A 16848-nucleotide genomic window follows, 5' to 3' on the forward strand; every position below is an offset into this window, starting at 1 on the left:
TTAATATGTTTCTGTGATTTTGAAAGGAACACTGCTGCGAGACACTTGGTAAATAGACTTGTGCTCAGAAAGGAGATCACCTTCCCAACTATGATCAGATATTCATAGTAAGTCATAAAGGCACTAATTATTTAAAAATACAGCTATTGCAGGATTATAAACTCTGTTACTAAATGTCAAAGAAATAATTGCATAGAGGTGAATATCCCGTGACCAAGTCACCCTTTATTTTCATGTGCACCATACATGGGCTCTGACCAGCCAGTTCAAAGCTATTCCTTCGACTGAGAAGACCTTTTGAATCTCCTGTTTATCTTTTTTTTAAATCAAAAGGGCAATGCTGTGTGATCAGACAGTGAAGGGGAGAGCAGGGATTAAATCAAAATAGAGTTGGAGGGGGAAATAATGCACTCCACTCCCTGCGGCGCTCACCTCTCCCTGAACAACTCCAGGGTGTTGGTGGACACCGCGTGCTCCTTCTCTAAGGACACCCAGGCTCTAACGTAACCGCGGAAGAGGGGCAGGCAGTCGGCCCTAACGACCCCCTCCACGGCCCGCTGCCTGGACCTGTTAATGGCCAGTTTGGCCAGGCCCAGGAGCAGACCCACGGGGAGGTCTTCGGACCTGCCCTCCCTCCTTCGTATCAGGTGCCCAAAGATCAGGAGCGTGGGACTGAAGTGCAACCAAAAGCAGAGGAGGAGGTTTTCAAGAAAATCAAAAAAAGAGAGTGCAAACGCCCACACCCAATATATACATGGTCCATGGACTCCACAGAACAAGCAGTTGGGCTGGGAGTCCGTGAACCACCGCAATCTGCGGTTGCAGGGGACTGCTGTGTGCAGCACCCTCCACCCCAGATCCCCGAGAGAAAGGGGGAGGACTCCCGCATAGAGAGCCCTCCACTGGGGATCTCCACCGCCCGGTGGCAAATGGGCACGCCAAGGCATGTCCGGACAGTGGATGAGGGAGAAGAGGTGGACGGTGTGCAGCAGCAGTCGATACAGGGCCTTCCTTTTTATATCCCTGAAAGGGACAAAATTAAAATTCCGGAGGCGGCTCAGGTTGTGGGGCACAGGCTCCCGCGGGAAGTACGGGACCTTGGGGCCAATGTGAAATTCCGCCCGGGCCGGGGTGAGCGCGGACAGGATCCCACCGCACACCTGAGCGTCCTCCAACTGGTGCACTACGTCGGGTCCGAGCACCGCCGTTTTAAGGCGTCGGATGGCGGTGGCCACGTACCAGACGTCTACCGCTGCCCTGCTCGCTATGTCCTGCGGCAGCGTCCAGCCAGGCCCCCGGCACCCAGCAAGTCCCCGACCCTGGTCGCCCTCGCTGCCACGGCCCTCCCCTCCGACAGCCACTCGAACCCGCGAGTACGGAGGTGCGGATTCCTGAGCAACGGCTCCCTGACGACAGCCGCTACTCCAGCCGGAGGGTAGGCGCGACGTGATTCGACCATGTTCCAAACAGTGATCAGGTCCTGGTAAAAGACAGGCAGCACCTTGAGGGCGACCTCCAAACCGTCGCGGTCGACGAACAAGAGCTGCGTGTCGTAGTTGAGGTTACGCACCTGGCGGAAAAAATGCGTCGCCAGGGCGCACCACCTAGGAGGAGGCTCGACGTAAAAGGTATCGCCGCAAGGTCTGAAGGCGGAACGTCGCGACCTGGGTGCGGACGCACACCAGCGACTGACCGCCCTCCTCGATAGGGAGACTCAGAAACTGCGCGGTGACCCAGTGCATCTTTTTGTCCCAGAAGAAGTCTACCAACGTTCTCTGGATGTCAGCGACAAAGCCAGGAGGAGGGACCAAAGTGACCAGCCGGTACCACAGCATGGCAGCCACCAGCTGGTTTATGACCAGCACTCGACTCCTGTAAGATAGCACTCGGAGCAGTCCTGTCCAGCGGCCTAGGCGAGCCGAGACTTTGGCCTCCAGCTCCTGCCAGTTGGCCGGCCAGGATTCCTCAGCCGGGCTGAGGTAGACCCCCAGGTAGAGGTGGTACTCCAGCTGAACCCCCGTAACTCCTCCGGCAGAGAGTCCACCCGCCACGGACCGACCAGTAGTCCGGAACACTTGGCCCAGTTGATCCTGGCGGAAGACGCTGCCGAGTATACGGCCTGGCACTCGCGCATCCTCCCCAGGTCAGCTGGGTCGGTGAAAGTGAGGAGCACGTCGTCGGCGTAGGCAGAGAGGACCACCCCCGTGCCCGCGCCGCGCAGAACCAGCCCCAACAATCTCCTCCGCAAGAGGCGCAGGAAAGGCTCCACGCACAGGGAATACAGCTGGCCGGACAGGGGGCAGCCTTGACGCACTCCTCTCCCGAAGCGAAGGGGCACCGTCAGGGACCCGTTAACTTTAACCAGACACTCTGCGGCGGCGTACAAAAGTCGGATCCGGGCGACGAACCGCGTCCCGAACCCGAACGCCCGCAGAGTCCCGAGCAGGTACTCAGATCGACCCTGTCGAACGCCTTCTCCTGGTCGAGAGACAGGAAGGCGCTCGGCAGACCAGCCCGTCGACAGAAGTGGATCAGGTCCCGGACCAGGTGGACGTTGTCGTGTATCCTCCTGCCCGGGACCGTGTAGGACTGGTCCGGGTGAATCATGTGGGCCAGCACGGAAGCCAGGCGAGAAGACAACACCCTGGCGAAAATGTTGTAGTCCGTGCTGAGGAGGGAGACCGGACGCCAGTTCTTTAAGGAACGAAAGTCCCCCTTCTTCGGCAGCAGGACGATGACCGCCCTGCGCCAAGAAAGGGGCAGCTGTCCGGCATTTAGACACTCCCCCAGGACCTGTGCATAGTCGTTCCCCAGGACGTCCCAGAACACCCTGAAGAACTCCAGTCAGCCCGTCCAGCCCCGGGGTTTTGCCCCTCGACAGCCGGTCGAGGGCGCCGGTCAGCTCCTCTAAAGTGACGGGAGCGTCGAGCCTTCCGGCGTCCTCCGGGCTGAGCTGCGGCAGGTCCTCCCACAAAACTCTGCGAGCATCCTCGCTGGACGGATCCGGAGAGAACAGAGCCTTGTAATAGTTTCGGACGTGGGCCCTGATGCCCTCCGGATCCGAGACGACGGACCCGTCGTCGGCCAGCAGCACAAGGAGCTGCTGACGGGTGCCACGCCTTTTTTCCAGCGAGTAGAAGAAGGGGGAGCCGCGGTCCAGGTCCTGGAGGAGCTGGATCCGCGACCTCACGTACGCGCCCCGAGCCCCGACGAGCTGCAGGTCCCGGAGCGCGGCCTTCTTCTCTTCGTACACCCCGCGCAGGGCCGGGTCCGCGTCGGGCTGACCGAGGCGTGACTCCAGGTCGAGCATCTCCCTCTCCAACTCCACGATCCTGGATTTCCGCCTCTTGGTCGACCCCCTCGCGTACTCCTGACAGAAGACGCGGACGTGAGCCTTGCCCACGTCCCACCATAGCCTCAGGGAGGGGAAGCTTCCCCGCTGCCTTCTCCAGCCGGCCCAGAAACGACGAAACGAGTCCCGGAACCGCTCGTCCTCCAGCAGCAGGTTGTTAAAGTGCCAGTACGCGGAGCCGAGCCTGGCGCCGAACGGAAGGAGTTCCGCCCACACCAGGTGATGGTCCGTGCCGACACCTGCCGCGTGGAGGCCTTCAGAAAACAGGAGGCGTACGCCCTCGAAACGTACAGGCGGTCGATTCTGGACGCTCCGACCCCAGGCCTCACGAAGGTGAAGGCGATGGAGTCGGGATGGAGATTCCGCCAGACGTCCACCAGGTCGAAGGACTTGACCAAGTCCCCTAACCTCTTCCCCGACGCGCAGCCAGTGCGGGCACCGCCGTGGTCCCTGCCCTCGAGGATGCAGTTAAAATCTCCCCCGAGGACGACGCACTGGTTCTCGTCGATGGAAGCGAGATGAGCGGACACTTCTTGGAAGAAGCTCGCTTGCCTCGGCCCGGCCAGGGGAGCGTATACGTTCACCAAGTGAAGCACCGCGCCCCCCCAGCCGAACCGTCAGGTGAAGCAAACGGCCTGGCACCGGCTCCCTGACCCCCAAGATCTCCGGCTGAAAATGCGGGGCCAACAGGATAGCCACCCCGCCAGATCTGCGGGTGAGGTGACTCATGTAGACCCCCCCCCCGCCCCCCCCCCTCCCTCGCCACTCCAGGAGCCAGGTGGCTTCGTCTCCCGGGGTAGTGTGGGTTTCTTGCAGGAAGCACACCGCATACCTCCCGTCCCGAAGGACCGAGAGGGTCTGGAATCTGCGCTGTGACTCCCTGCTGCCGTTGATGTTGAGGCTGGCTATAGTCGTCACCATGTCGGAAGCGTTGTGCTACCACCACCAATACAGTTAAAAACAGATACAATTACTGGGAGGACGAGGGAGGGGCACAGGTGTCCCTCGCCCTCACCAGGAGTGCCCCCAGGAAGTTCCTGACTCGCTTTCGCTCATTGGAATTGAGCCCTGGTGCCTTGCGAGCAGCGTGGGCCGACCAATAAACTTGTTCAAAAGAGCTCCAGCGGTCGAGCGCCAGTTGGGCTCTATCCCGGCGACCTCGAGTTTCCTCGACAAATTCCCGGAGTTCCTCGAGGGGGATGAGGGGGAGATCGGCGGGGGGCACCTGGGACTCAAAAACGTCACTACAGACAGAGTCCGCGTCGTCCCCGGTGTCCGCCACCGGTCCCGAACCCTCCTCCGGGAGGTCGCCGACCCCTCCCCCACCGAGAGGATGGGGACTGGTCCGGCGCCGCCAACCAGCCTCGAACCCCCGGCGACCCCACCCCCAGGGTCACCGGCGGTACCCTCCTCGGCGCACCCCGTCCCGGAACGCCCCGAGTTCGGGTCGTCGGGCGGCGGAGGCTCGGGGCCCTGCTCCTCTCCCGACACCGGGACGCCCGGCTCCTCGGGGAAAAGGTCATCCCCCAGGGCCAAGGCCCCCGGAAAAACAGTCTGGGAGGGAGGAGCGGGGATAACACCTTCCTCCCCTCCGCTGCTTGGCGACCCAGTAAAGGGTCCTTTGTCGACGCCCGCACCGCGGCCCTCGTAGTTGTTATTGGGCAGGTCAGGCCGCAGTGCGGGATCGTTGGGGGGTACCGTGGGCCCGTCCCCTGGAGAGGGGCAGCGCTGCAGGACTGTCTCTCCCCTCCAAGGGCCAGCCCCTCTTCCCCAGAGAGACAGGGGGGGGAGGATTTATGGGCCTTTCCCTCCCCGCCCGCCTTGGTGGTCATGGAGCCTGAGGCCCCTCCCCCCAGCCTTTCCCAGAATACGATTGGCTGGGGGAAGGCAGGGGGCGTGGCCAGGGTGGGGAGGGTCAGCTGTGTCACTTCCTGCCCCGCCCCTGGTTTATCAGGTGATGGCGGGCGGGGCTGGGGCCCAGTTCCCTCTCCGGGGCCCGGAGACACGGTCGCTGCGGGAGGTTGGGCAGCGGTGGTCCCCCCCCAGGTTAGTGCCAGGGTGTGGCTCGGGCTCGGGCTCGGGCTCGGGCTCGGGCTCGGGCAGGGCAGGGCTCGGGCTCGGGCTCAGGGTCCCCCGGGCCAGGTGTTGCAGTGCCCGGGGCTGGCGTCGCAGCCCCAGGGGTTTCTCCATCGGGGGGGGGGGGGGAGAGATGCGGGGTCTGTGGGGTCCGGGTCGGGTACAGGTTCGGGGGTTTGGGGGTCAGGGTTCCCACGCCGGGGCGACGCTGGCACGGCCGCAGGGGCATCGTCGTGCTGGGGCGGGGCAGGTCGTGGGCTGGGTGTCGGGGATGGGGATAGGGTGGTCTCCCCGTGGGCGGGCCTGACGCGTCGTGCCTTCCTGAGCGCCTTCCGGCCGGCTGGACGCTCACCCCCCTCCCTGCCGGAGGCTGGAGGATCGGAAGCCTCCGGCTCAGGCTCCGGTGCCGGGGCCTGTGGTGTTGACTTTGGGGGAGGGGCAGTGGGCACGGCGGCACCACCGGCAGCCGTTGGTGAGGGCTGGGCGGCCTTTTGGGTGGGGCAGTTTTTTCTGATGTGCCCCACCTCACGGCACAGGTGGCACCGCACGCCGTCCGCCGTCCAGAAGGCGCGGTAGGCCGCACCCTCGTGGAGGAGGGTAAAGGAGCCCTCCGTGACCTCTTCCCGGGCCAGGCAAATAAACACCTGGCGACGGAAGGAGTAGATGTGCCGGAGGGCGGGGTCCTTTAGACCGAGCAGGAGCGGTTGGATCCCCGACCGGATCTCCCCCAAGGTGGTGAGGTGGGGGAGAAGGAGCTCGCTGGCAATGAAGGGCGGGACGTTGGAGATCACGACCCTCTGGGCCGTAACCTCCAGAGGGTCGACGGGCAAATGTGTCCCGCCCACAGTGAGCCCCCTCTCCACGGCCAGGTGGACCGCCTGCTCGGTCCTAAGGAAAAATACGGCCTTCCCGTACATCCGGGCCGCAGCGACCATGGCCAGTGGGCCGACCACACTAGCCATGGCCTTGCTGCAGGCCTCGATGGTCATGTTCGGGTGGGGATAGGCCTTGACCCCCAGGCGTTTAGTGAGGTGCCTGAAGGGGGTGTGGTTTGCAGCCGGGGCTGGGACAGCCGAGCCTAAGGCAGCGGCTACCCCGGCGTAGGTGCGGCTGGGCCCCGCGACCTTCGGGCTCGCCATTCTCTGCCGCTGGTGGTGGTGTCGGGCCTCTGGCAGCAGCAGTGGTGGAAGTTGCTGGGAGAGTCCCAAGCAGCGAAGGTGGAGACCTGCCTCAGGTGACAACAGCGGTGGAGGCAGGGCTCAGGCGAGTCCCAGGTAGGCCCTCGGTCGCTGTGGTGTGGGGCAGACCTGTTGGGGAGGGTCCCCAAGGCAAGTCCCAGGTAGCCCCAAAATAGAGTCCCAGGCAGCGGTGGTGGAAGGCAGGCCTCAGGCAGCAGCAGCAGTGGAGGCAGGCCTCTAGCAATTCCTGGGTAGTTCTCAGTCGTAGCAGCGGGGGGCAGGCCTGTTGGGGAGGGTCCCCAAGGCAAGTCCCAGGCAGCCCCAAAATCAAGTCCCAGGCAGCAGCGGTGGAGGTGGGCCTCAGGCAACAGCAGCAGCAGTGGAGGTGGAGGTCCTGGGGAGGGGCCCCAAGGCGAGTCCCAGGCAGCGATGGTGGAGGCAGGCCTTGGGCGGCAGCAGCAGCAGTGGAGACAGGCCTCTCCTCAGGCAACAGTAGCAGCAGCAGTGGTGGAGGTCCTGGGGAGGGGCCCCAAGGCAAGTCCCAGGCAGCAGCAGGGAGGCAGGCCCCAAGCAGCAACAGGGAGAGTCCCCTTCAAGGAGGAGAGTCCTTGCACGTACACACACAGCCACGCACTGATCCAATTTTCCAAGATAGGCAAAACACCCGAGTGGCCAGTGACAAGCACTGCCCTTCACATGAAAAATCTCCTGTTTATCTCTGTCAGCCAGGGGCTCCCTGATTGGCCTACATTAACAACCCCAATCAAAAATCTCCCAGTCAATGAGCTCTACCTTGCTCTGGTTCCAATCACGACACAAAATGCCCAATGTTTTGCTGTAAGTGGAAGTTCAGCCATCTAAATATTCAGCGTTGTCAGGAAAGTCTCATTCTGCCACATTGATTTCAGCTGTTGTTTCTCTCCCCATTGTTTAGTATCAGAAATTATAAAAGCTTTTCATCATCATCCAAGAAAGAACCTTACATTCATCAAAAGACCAACTCCAGCTTCAGCTAAAATATGAACTGACACTTTTGTCCTTTTTTCATACTGCGTGTCCATGTGATGACGTGGTCTTACACAGAGCTAGCACAGAAATGACAGGCCAAGTGGCCTACCCCGGTACACCAAATTTGGAGAACCATTTTCCCAGTAATCCAGAGTGACACTTTGAAGCAGTAATTTTTTATTTTGCATTGAGGAAATGAAAAGACATCAATACAATGATGTTATTGATGATGGTGAGGATCCCAAAATGACCATCCATGCTATTCTTCTCTGTATTAAGCTCTGGTGCTGAAAGCAATTCCTGTCTTAGGTCCCAGCCCTGAGAGGAAATGTGAAGTAATTAATAATGAAATGGTTGCATTCCTTGATGTTGAGGTATTAATTTTAAAAGTGGTTTGTTTTCTCCTGAACTGTGGTATTAAAACTGCACTCTTGTTTTGTGGTTTTATGTCCACATCCATGAATTGGGTTCAGGACAGACTGATTGAGACAAAGAGAAGGGCAAAAGCTGTCATCAGGCACCCCCCAGAGGTTCTGATGGCAGCAAGTGCAGTCTTATTTTAAACAGGTTAATACCTTATTAAAATACTATGAGCTGGAATTTGATAGAAAGATGGTAAACCATGAATACAATAACAGTACTTTTCCATTTTAAAGCCAGAAGTAATTGTTCTTCGTATATGAAGAAATGATGTGTCAGCTTTCCCAAATCCCATAACATATATACATATATATGGCATTTCATTTAGTTTTTAGAAAAAGATGGTTACCTTGCAGGGACAAACTGATCTGAAATATTGCCAAGCTGCTTCAGTAAATAGCTTTCAGCAAAAGAGGTAAATCAGTTTAGTTCTCGAAAGGAGCTCAGGCATTCTATTATCACTGATATTAAATGACAGCACAGGAAAATGGGATAGCCCCAAACACATGTTGGGAAAGATGGGTCAGGATCATGATGTGTGATTACCCTGTACCCTTTTGAAGATAATGCAATCAGAATGTGGCCTCCCTGCTCATTTATGTCATTGCTACATCCAGGGAGTACCTTTCATTGTCCGCATGTCTCAGGAAGGTGAAGAAAATCATGTAACATGAGGAAAAACTAGCTTGCTCATGGCTAACCTGTGCTTCCTAAACAGGAAGCATATTCTGGCTGATGCTCACGCATTAAGTGAATCTGACCTGAAGTACATTGAAGAAGCAGAACAACACAGCAGATTGTGGGATCTTATGCCCTCAAACAATACACTGGAGGACTTTTTCAAAAGTGGGACAGATGTCCATTATCTGCAGTGGCCAGCTTGGAAATTTATCACTCAACAATCTCTCTCAATCAGGTCTCATTCCTAACATTTATATTCCTGACCTCACCTTTACACACTCGCACTCCTGCAGGGCTCACATCATCATCTCACAGTTCACACACACTGCTAGCCATTTATTCATTGCTAGCAATTCATAACCTCCACAATGTCCAAACACATTGTGCCACTCTCATTGGCACAATTTCCTATCGCTTGCAGGGCAAAGTGGCACACAGCTAGAGGCAGCTGGACAAGCTGACAGAGGAAAGCTGCTTCTGTATATCCTAACCCCACAAATGAGGCAACCTTGGTTATTTTTGGAACAGCCATTGCTGGAGCTGTGGCTAGACTTATCTCTGAAAGCATCACAAATTACAACATTCCCACGTCATCCTCTCTCTCACGACGTACTAATAGCCCCTCTTTCCACATACTCCTCTAATTTACAGGCTGCAGATGATATAACTGTACACCTTACTATTTTGTTTTGGACGCCTGAGAGGTCTGACATTTGCTTACATTAATTCACAGAATGAGGCGTCACTGGCTAAACTGAGATTTATTAACAATCTGAAATTGCTCCTGATTAGGTGGTAGCGAGCTGCCTTCTTAAATCCATGCGGGTCATCGAGTCAAGAGGAAACAAATCGTTCAATCCAACTCATCCATGCCAACCAAGTTTCCCAAGATAAACTAGCATTGGCTTGATGGTAGGAGACAGAGGGTGGTGTTGGAGGCAATACTTTTCAGACTGGAGGCCTGTGATCAGCAGTGTTCCACAGGAATTGGTGCTGAGTCCACTTTTGTTTGTAATTTATCTAAACACTTTGGATGAGAATTCAGGAGGTTAGTAAGCTTGTGGAAGACACCAGAATTGATGGCACAGTCGACACTGAAGAAGGTTATCTAAAATTACATTGGAATCTGATCAACTGGACCAAATGGTTGAGGAGTGCCAGATGAAGTTAATTTGGATAATTGTGAGGTATTGCATTTTGGTAAAACAAACAAACCATACAGGAACAATGCAGCTAATGGGAGGGCCCTGGGTGATGTTGTCAAACCTAGGGGTTCAGGTAAATAGCTCTTTGAAAATTGCTCATGGGTAGACAGGTTAAGAAGGCACTTAGCACTCTTGTGGTCACTGTTGAGATTATTGAGTAAAGGAGTTGGGAGGTCAGGTTGAGATTGTGTAGGACATTAGTGAGGCCATTTTTGGAGTACTGTGAATAGTTCTGGTCATGCTGCTATAGGAAGAATCTTATTAAGTTAGAGAGGATTCAGGAAAGATTTATGAGGATGTTGCTGGGACTAGAGGACTTAAGTATAAGGATAAGGTGGGACATTTTTCTCTGGAGCATGGGAGGTTGATAGGTGACCTTATACAGCTTTATAAGATTATGAAGATGATTTCAACTATAATAATAAGATAAATAGTAAAGATTTTTTTTCTATCTTGAGAGAGTTCAAAGGCAGGGGACATAGTTTTAAGGTGGAGCAAGTGAGGACTGCAGATACTAGAAGTCAGAGTCGAGAGCGTGGAAAAGCACAGCCGGTCAGGCAACATCTGAGGAGTAGGAGAATTGATGTTTTGAGCATAAGCCCTTCATCAGGAATGAGGCTTGTGAGCCGAGGGGGAGGGGCTGGGGCTTGGGGGGGGAAGGTAGCTGAGAATGTGATAGGTAGATGAAGGTGGGGGTGAAGGTGATAGGTCGGAGAGGAGGGTGGAGTGGATAGATGGGAAGGAAGATGAACAGGTAGGACAGGTCAAGAGGGAGATGTTGAGTTGGAAGACTGGATCTAGGATAAGGTGGGGGTAGGAGAAATGAGGAAACTGGTGAAATTGACATTGATTCCGTGTGGTTGGAGGGTCCCAAGACGGAAGATGAAGAGTTCTTCCTCTAGGCATCGGGTGTTAAGGGTTTGGCAATGGAGGAGACCTAGGACCTGCATGTCCTTGGTGGAGTAGGAGGGAGAGTTAATGTGTTCAGCCACGGGTGGTGGGGTTGTTTAATGTGTGTGTCCCGGAGATCTTCTCTGAAGCATTCTGCAAGTAGGCATCCTGTCTCCCCAATGTAAAGGAGACCACACCAGGAGCAACAGATATTGTAAATGACATGTGTAGAAGTACAGGTAAATCTCTGACAGATGTGGAAGGCTTCTTTGGGGCCTTGGATGGAAGTCAGAGGGGTGGTGTGGGCATAGGGACCGAGGTGACAGGAGAAAGATTTAAAAGAAACCTGAGGGGCATCCTTTTCACACCGAGGGTGGTTTGTATGTGGAATGAACGGCCAGAGAAAGTGGTACATGCAGGTATAGTCATAACATTTATATGACATTTGGATGGGTAAGGCAACAGTTACTGTTAGTAAGGGGCTTCCAGAATTTTGACCCATCAACAGTGAAGGAACAGTGGCACAGTTGAAAGCCAGTATGGTGTGTGGATTAGAGAAGAATTTGTTATGGACTAGGCCAAACCACTCAAAACATTCTTAAACAGGCAGCCCAGACCATAACTTTGCAATTTGTTTCAGTAAGTGTACAGAGAAAATTACTCAGAGTAAGTTAAATAGATTGACCACCAGGTTTAAAACAGACAAAAATGTATTCACAAAATTACACAATGAAACACAAAGAACTGACTAAAGAACCCCCAGAGAACTCAGTCTATCCAAACCAGATTTAAGTATGATGTTCTGAATATACACAACAGTCCCAACAAGCAAACTCCCTTTAAAAACCAGTATAAATGGGACAGATGCTTACAGGTTGAAGTTGAAGGGCAGAAAGAGAGAGAGAGTTTCCACACAGCTCACAATTGAATTCCCAACCAGTTCAGAACTGAACTAAACTGCTCAGCTAGAGAGCTGACCACTTCATTTTCATTATACAGGGAATTTCGAAAACATGACCACTTTGGCCTGAAGTCTCATCTGTTTGCATATAAACAAAAGGCCTCTCAAAATCTTTTTCATCTCTGTACCAAACCTGACTGATCAGAGCCCAACCTGGTTTATTGCCCCTTTGAAAAAAATCAAGGACAGAATATCCTTGAGCCAAGGAACAGCTTTGTGACACATCTCCCCTCAAAGAAATAAACTATCAATTCAGAAAGATGGCTTCATTTTTAACCCTTAAATGCTGGTTAGTAGTCTAAACACACATATAAACTATACTAACTATACGCATGCAAACATGCACATCCACATGCAAATTCAGGCCACAGCATAACTGCCAGCGAACACCTCCATATCTCATTCAAGTCTTGATAACACATCGGCAATCACATTTTCACAACATCATTGGCATCAATAGCCAACTTGAAAGGCTTTGTATAATCTGGTACGGCTAATACTGGGGCAGTTTTTAACACAGTTTTTAGCTTATCAAGTGCCTTTTGACAGTTCTGTGTCTACTGAAAACTCTTGCCCTTTTTTAACAATTCAGTGAGTGGAGTAGCCACACTGCTAAAGTTTGGCACAAACTTTCGGTAAAATCCACTCAATCTCAGGAACCAAAAATAGTACTGCTATTTTTGTCGTCAGTGTAGGAAATTCCCCAATTACTTTTGTTTTCTTATCTCGTGGGGCTATTTGTCCATGTCCAATCACATGGCCCAGGAAGGTTACTTGGACTTTGGCAAACTCACCTTTAGTTAGGTTTACCACCAAGCCTGACTTCCAAAGTTGATCAAACAAGTCAGATAAATGCTGGAAATGTTCCTTCCATGAGTGACTACAAATCACCAGGTCATCAACATAAATCACACAGTTGAATAATCTGGCAATGACCTTATGAGTCAGTCTCTGAAATGTGGCTGGAGCAATTTTCATATCAAATGGCATGACTTTGAACTGATAATAGTACATTTGGCATTATGAAAACTGAAATCACCTTTACTTTCTCTGACAGAGATACTTGCCAGTAGCCTCTGAGCAAATCCAACTGAGAAATCGAAGTTGCTTGTCCCACTTTTTTGACACAGTCCTCCAACCATGGAATTGGATATGCGTCAGTCTTTGTAACAGCGTTGACTTGTGCGATCGTCCGCACATAACCGTTGGGTACCATCCAGCTTTGGCACCATAACTATGGGTGAACTCCAGTTACTGTAACTCACTTCGATGGAGCGTGCGCATCTTGGAGCATGCGCTCCATCTCCTTCTAAACCTGTGTCAACTTTAGAGGGTTATACCTATAAGGATCTTGCTTAATTGGAACAGCATCTCCTATATCTATATCATGCAGAATTAGGTTAGTACTTCCCAGTTTATTTCCACATATCTCCCCTTGTGATAATAATAACTCTTTCAGGTCATTTCGATTTGATGTGGAAGGTAACTCAATAAGTTATACCAATTTTTGACAACTTCTGCATTGTCATATCTGATTGGAGGCATGTCCGATTCAGAATCCTCTGAACTTGGTTCTTCCTTCTGTGCTGTTATCATGAACACCATCTCCTCTTGCTTTCCTTCCCCATCATTCTGTACTGGTCAAAAACAAGCACTAAACTATCATAGTCCTCCAGTGACTGGAGCTCACCCACAGTCCTGGTGCCAAAGTCAGATGGTACCCAACGGCTATGCGTGGACGATCGCACAAGTCAACGCTGGTACAAAGACTGACGCATATCCAATTCCATGGTTGGAGGACTGAGTCGAAAAAGTGGGACAAGCAACTTACACTTCTCAGTTGGATTTGCTTAGAGGCTACAGGCAAGTATCTCTGTCAGAGAAAGCAAAGGTGATTTCTCTTTCTTTAAATCACAAAGTTTGAACACAACCAGAGAGCTGTCCATTTTGTCGCTTTCTTTGATAACTTACTATCATGTCCATCTCCCTGTCACCAATCTTTCAGGTGAAGGATCATACAAACCCTCCTACAGGTCCCATTTAATTTAAACTGTTTCTAAAGTCTGTCCAAACACCAAAGTCTCTCTTTTGTCAGTGCTTTTATTGTTTCTTCCACATGGCTTTTGCATTCGTTTCACAGTACAGCAAGCTCGACAGTTTTATATTAGAAATGCGCATAGCAAAGATTTCAATTCTCAGTCCCACTCAGTTCACCACAGGACATGATTGATAATATGGTCAAGACTTTTGGTTAGAATTCACTTAAAACATTTTTTTCTACCTTCCAATGAAAACCTCTCCAGAAGAATCATTTGGGCCGTAGTTTCAGTTGAGCTGGTGGCCCCAGTATACAAAAACCAGCAGCACAATACTGGCAGCATTGTCAAATTGGCCTGAACTGTTGCCTTATCCATCTTCACTTATTTTCTAATCAACCTGTTCAGAGTTGTTAACACACACCTCCAGGATAGAGTGTATCCTGGTACCACTGCGCCATGACAGCCCTTTACTGTGTGAATGCAGTCCCCACTACCACATGATTTGGAGGTGCTGGTGTTAGACTGAGGTGAACAAAGTTAAAAATCACACAACACCAGGTTATAGTCTATAGGGTTTATTGGAAGCACTGCCTTCTTAACCTGTTGGACTTATTACCTGGTGTTATGTCATTTTTAACCCACCAACACAAGTTTTGCAGTTGAGTATCCCATGTTTGGGGACACTGTCAACACACCCAGAGTACAATGGGCTAGCCTTGCCCTGGGAGAACCACCTTCATGGTCTCTTCCCCTGCCAGGTAAGTAACTGGCCTCCAGCTGCTTTCGAGCTTGCAACCTGTCACCTTTGCAGCCTGCCTCTGAGAAAGCATTGACACAGATCTCCCTATTGTCCTGGTTCATGTTGGCTCCAGGTCCTCCACCAGGTATTGGGAAAATTCATTCTTCTTCTCTAAGATTCAGACCGGAGACAAGCACTTTGCAGATATCGCCTCTAGCTGAGAGCTCTTCTGCCCCTGCTCCGCCTTCCTCTTCCCACGAGCTTATTCCTCTTTACACGGCCCTTGTTCATTCTTTATTTCATTCTGTAACCAAGGTCTATGCTTTCTGTACACCTATTTTTGGGAGCAACTGTCAAGTTCTGAAATCAGCAAAATATTCTTCAGTGCATACAAAGCATTCACTGCAGATATGAATCTTAGACAATCTGGAAAGCATAAAAGAGTTGTAGACTTGTAGCATCAGGGAGAAGAAACCAATCAACTATTAATTTTTAAGTGCCTGGTGATCCCTTTAAATAGCACTATTGGGGGTTTCTTCCCATGTGTTCAGCTGCATGATGTTATGACAGGTTTTGAACTCCAAAACACCATCGCTGGTGTCAGGTTGTATGTTACTTGATGTTATCGACCGCCTGTTCTGCACACTTCTGGCAAGTGATCACTGAGTAATCATTAACACTGTCCTCAACTTGTTTCTTTTTTAAGTTAATTCAAGCGATGTGAACATTACTGCTTGGGCTAAACATATTGCTCATCTTTAATTCCCTTGAGAAGGTGATAGTGAGCAGTCTGCTTGACTGCTGAAATTTGTGTGGTGAAGATTGTTGCAATTGCTTCAACATTATCTTTGGATAAGGCTCTTCCATCATTGAGAATGAGGATATTTGTGAACGCTCCTTTTCCAGTGAGTTGTTTAATTGTCCACTGTTATTCACGACTGGATGCAGAGCTTAGATCTTATCCATTCATTGTAGAGTTGCTTAGTCTTGTATATCAACAGCTGTCAATGCTGTTTTGTGCACAGTCCTGTGTTGCAGCTTTTACAGATTGACATTAGATGCTGCTCCTAGCATGCCCTCCTGCACGCCTTATTGAACCGGGATTGATCTTCTGGCTTGAGGCCAGCCAACACATTGCAGATTGTAGTTGAATTCAATTCTACTGCAGCTGATAGCCCATAGCAACTTGTTATTGGCTATTCTTCAGTTGCTAGATCAGTTGACTGGAAGGTCAGTTTGCGATGCAGAGTGATGCCAACAAACATCAGGCTCAATTCCTGCACCAATTGAATTTCCATGAATGACCAGTCCTGAGGAAGGGTCACTCAACCTGAAGCATTAACTCTGATTTCTCTCCAAAGATACTGTCAGATTTGCTGAGCTTTTCCAGCAATTTCTGTGTTTGTTTACCATGAAGAATCTGCCTTCTCAATCTTGACCCTTACGTTCTCAACCTTGGTCCTTGTGAGCAGGTTTGGGCTCCATACCACAAGAAGGATGTACTGGAGCAGGTCCACAGAATCACTGAATGATTCTGGGTGGCATACTCTTCAAAAGGGCAGTGTGGACTTGTTGGGCCAAATGGCTTGTTTCCACACTGTAAGGATTCTACGAAGACTGCTTTTATATTTCTGTCCGATATACTGTGACAAGCTTGCATGCAGACAAAAGAAAAATGCTCAGGCTAGTTACATTTGTTCTCCTGGGGCAATAGTTCTTACAATGTGATTGTCACAGACTAGTAAATATGATCCACGAGGATCAATGAAATATTGGGCCCTGGATCTATATTTCCTGTCGAAACAATTTGTTTCAATCTATCTCTGTGGTCACTGTAAGACTTAAATACTGTCTGCAAGGAAGGGAATTCCATTGAGATTAGAACAAATCTACTGTTGTAGATTGAAAAGTACACCTATTACAGAGAGGGTCATATTAATCATGAGTTAGATAGCAGTAAGTTTGGAGTACATGCAGCATAATTTACCATGGCATAACTGAAGAGTATAATATTCTTAATGAGCAGAATTGAGTTTTGTTTCAGCATTCGAGCAATACTCTAGCTTTCTTTTTAACCTCTACCACTGAAGATTGTTTGAGGTAATTATTTTACCCTTGCTTGTTAGGGATATTTGTTTGTAAGCATTGTATCTAAAAGCTAAAGGCTGAATTTAAAGTACACCAGATGCAGTAAGTCAAGATTGAGTTTTTGATGAAGATGGATCCGAAGATTTATTTAAGGACCTGTTAAGTTAGAGCTAGCATGAATTAAGTTCATTTTTAGAATAATGTGGAGGT

The sequence above is a fragment of the Chiloscyllium punctatum genome, chromosome 20 (genome assembly GCF_047496795.1).
Source record: "Chiloscyllium punctatum isolate Juve2018m chromosome 20, sChiPun1.3, whole genome shotgun sequence".
Lineage (NCBI taxonomy): Eukaryota > Metazoa > Chordata > Chondrichthyes > Orectolobiformes > Hemiscylliidae > Chiloscyllium > Chiloscyllium punctatum.